Source organism: Rhipicephalus sanguineus, unplaced genomic scaffold (assembly GCF_013339695.2).
Source record: "Rhipicephalus sanguineus isolate Rsan-2018 unplaced genomic scaffold, BIME_Rsan_1.4 Seq11893, whole genome shotgun sequence".
In the NCBI taxonomy this organism is placed as follows: domain Eukaryota; kingdom Metazoa; phylum Arthropoda; class Arachnida; order Ixodida; family Ixodidae; genus Rhipicephalus; species Rhipicephalus sanguineus.
Window position 1 is genome coordinate 35,765 of NW_023614460.1, and position 4,235 is coordinate 39,999.

Sequence of the window (4,235 nt, forward strand, 5' to 3'; positions counted from 1 at the left end):
GCAAGCACATAACTTCCGTCGCTGTCGCGCTTTCACAGGACTGCGATTTTCCTACTCGATAACATTATCGAGCTGTAGTTACGGTCAACGGTACGGCCAGCTAAATGTTACAGGAAAAATGAACTTTTGATTGGAGGAACTTGTCCACTGCGAAGGCAAGTATTACTGGAAACTCAAATCCAGCGGCACGCAGAGTCGTCGAAGTGTAATGTACGTCCGGAACGCATCAACTCTGCTTAGATTACGGCGTACCCGCTGGTACTCCAGAAGTTATAGAATGTACGCCGCTAATTGCGTCCTTGATGCATTCCTTTAAGATATGGTGACAGCATTTGAGATGTTTATCGTACGTGGAGAGGCATTTTGAGCTGATGGTGAAAAATGGTCACCGAAAACAGAGAACGGTGCGCGTATAAGTGTGGAGTAAGAACACTTTGAACAGGCCTTACCTCGGTTCATTCCTGCGACGTTGACGTGCACATCTCCTGCCAAAATATTTCATGCCGGAGTAAAAAAAGTTTAGTGATGTCATTTACATCAGGCAATGAGGTAGCAACAAAACACAGGATGAGGCTTCGGAACAATATTCGCTAACCATAAAAAAACATGGTTGATCCCTCCGTCATAGGAATCGGAATAACACGAATGTAAAGCGTGCCCTTACAGAAGTAACTGAATGTTTACGGTACATTGATATAAGGGAGTTTGCACAACGTATATTGATGCCTGGCAGCTGTAGCACCGTTTAACGTGGATGTACCCACTTTGATAATTGGTGGTACATCTCCATCCCGACGACTAACGTCCATGTTAAATGATTACACAAAACCTTGGGGTAGCTGTAGTGGTTAACGGTGAAAGCGTAATCAGAGAACGAGGTGCGATAGCCAGAGCGTCGCATATTGGACGCACAACTTGGTCGCCATCCCGCGGCATCTTAAAATGTGACTGAACACCACGGCCGGACTAGAGGGAAACGCAAAGCGCGTCGTGCCGCCCCGGTAGCCCGGCCGCGATTCATCTCGGGGTGAGCGCGTGAGCGGGGAACGCGGTGTTACAGCCAGGTGAGGCAGGTGCGCGTCGCAGAGCTATTTTCGATTTGGATTAGCGTGATGCTATAAGCGAGGCCGACGCTTTTACGACGCTTGGGCCAATGTCGCCACCTCGCGGTGTGTTACGGCATTGACACTTCTATTGAAAACGCGCCGAATGGGACGGACGTGTAACGCGTTGCAGGTGCTAATCGCGGAGGCCATACTAATGACGAATTTCTTTAACTTACCGCTCCTACAGGGCAACACCACCCCGCCGACCGGGATAGTGGTAGATATAAAACGCGCGTTTGTAAAGCCTCTAGAGTCTGTGACCGTGGCGCAGTCGATAGCGTGCCCGGCATCTGTTGTTGCAGACCGAGGGGTCGTAGGTTCGATGCCCGGTGACGAAACCTTTTTTTCTTTGACATCTGATCGTGTACCTTTTTTCGATGTCATTTCCGTGACGGAAATACGTCATTGAAGTCTTGGTGAATCCCGGCATAAAGCACTTTCGTGGTAAAAATCAATAGAGGCGCTCTTTCGTGAGTCCAACGTTCTACCCGTCTATCCTTTATTTCTTTATTCTTTATTCAAAGGTTACCCCGCATTGCCCAAAGGCGTTACAGCAGGGGGTTACAGAAACGACATAAACAATTCTTCGTTCTTACAGCACACTTGCATGGCAGACAATCCATTCCACTCTTTAACAGTTCTAACAAAAAATGAATTCGCGAACAGGTTCGTTCTGGTGCGTAATTCTCTTTTTAAAAACATGGTCAGTTCTAGATGAACGGTAATGATGTCCCTTAAAATATTTTTCTTTATTAATTGAATTAAAGTATTATCCCGGAGCTGTGCGGCCCTGTATTCAAATCATTAGCGAGAGTCCGCCTTATTAGCTTCCTGCAATATCGGGGTATATATGACCGTAGGTATGGCACCACCATTTGGGAGCGATTGTGTGAAAAATTTCATAAATACACTAACGAACGCCTACGGACAGTGCTGCGACAATGTGCTGTCACGCCGGAGACATTAACTTCGCGCATACCTTCATTCGAAAAAATCACAGCATATCCACGGGGTGAACGATAATGAGTGGTGCGAAGCTCCGGAGGCAATCATCGGTAAACCGTGAAACTCTTCCGCGAAATTCGCCCAGTACATCATATAGAGTGTGAAACACCGTGTATATATTAAACATCACTTTTATTGTACTGTTCGTTTACGTGGTCCCTTCATTATCACCGCTTTGTGGTCGGTGAAATGCAGAGAAACTGTCCGCTCCCAAGCGAAAGAGAAAGCGCGCCAAGAGCGACCGCGTTTGCCGCTCGCCCTGTGAGACTTAACGGCAAGGCTAGAGGGAAGACACGACGAGCGTAGCGTTCCTCTTTGCGTTCCACGACGCAAGCTCGGTAGCATGCCCAACGAAAGCCAACGGAACGCGATCGTGCAAGTGCTCCGGCTGCACATCGCCTCATGGTCCCATTTAGCGTCCCAAAACCAAACACCTTGCTCAAGGTGTGCTTTGCGTTTTTCGTAGAACTAATTTCTTTATCATGTACATTAAGACGAAAAGTTGAAAGCTCACTAGAGTGTATCGCCCGCAAAGTATGTCTTTTAGTGGGATTTAACTCTCATACGGTAGGGTTCTCGCGCCGTTGCCGATCCACCTCGCCCGTTGCCGATCGGGCGAGGTGGCTACATACTACTACAGAGGAGGGAACGACCCACACCCTAAGGAGCTTCGCCCCTAAAAACGCAGTTTGAGAGCACTGATTGCTCATGACGTCTAGTTGCCTCCACTGTGCATATAAACTTAAAGTGTTTCCACGCCACGTACTGCTTTGGTCGCAGTAATGCTGCCTTCAGCGCCGTGGAAACGCAGAGACGTTAAATGGGAACATCCAAAAATAATGAGAACGTCGCAACATAGAAGCATCCATTTCAGCAAGCTTATCGCCAATGTGTCAAATTGTTTAACGAAGCATATGCGTGACATAGCTTGCAGAGCAGAATCCTTTGATAGTAGCCTTCAAACTGGGTGGTATAGAATAATCCAAAACTGGTGAGGGGCGAAGCATGTAAAGAAGGGTGTTTCAGCTGAAACCAGGGAAGTGGCGAAGCATGCAGTGTGCGCCAGCGTTTCCCACAGCAGAATCGCTGCTAATGGGCAATGAGAGACACAAGGAGACAGAAGGGCCTGACCGAGATAATTGGCCACATTCCTTTGAGAGATTTCTTTGATCAGGCACAAGTGGTGCCAAGCCTGAAACCTGGCATGTAGAGAAGGGTTTTTTAGCTCCACTAACGTAGTCGGAAAACTGCGTCGGCATGCAGCTTACCATAAGGTGCTTCCTGTTCTTATTATTATTCTACGCCATGTAGGGAAGGCTGTTTCAGCTCCACTAACGTCGTCAGCTATTTGCTAGGCTAACTGTTGCCTTCATTTTTAGTGAACGGGTGGCGAGTAAAGCACCATAACTTTTCAGAGATGTTCCAAGAGGTGGCGTTTCAAATAGATGAGTTTGACCGAAAGTCGAGCTAGTTGGTACATATTCATCTTGAGAAGCTTTTAGCGCAAACTAAGACAGAGACACAGAGGGAGGGAACAACCCCAGCGCTACTATCAACTGAAGGCTTTATTAGGCTAGACGAATAGATATATACCCGGACTACGTCACTCGCGGCACATGCGCACAGTCAACGGTGCAAACCAAGGCACTGTCTCTCCGTATCTATTGTTAACCCCTTTTCTTTAGGAGCGAAACTTTGTTAGAAATCGTTAATGACGGGTGACTGATGCAAGATGATACCGTAATGTTGATGTGATAAGCCTCTGCCAGTTCTCGCGTGGTGCGATCACGGTGCTTAATAAGGTGACCGTGTCAGAGAAGCGTGCTTCGCATCCACACGTCGCAGAATGCATTGCTAAGTGTGTGAGCGGCTTTCCTTTTAACGATGAGAGGTGCTCCCTTAAACGTATGTTACGGCAGCGACCCGTCTGCCCCACATACGTCCGTGCACAACTTAATGGAACGCAGTATACAAGGTTTGAGGCACAGGTAACAAAACTTTGTGCCTGACGTTGCAAGTACGAGAGGCCCCCTTGTATCCAGCATCCAGCTTATTTGCCATAGAGATACGCGTTTGTGTCTCTGGTTTTAGATAAGAAGCTTGAGCGCCGTGGTAAATTTCGTC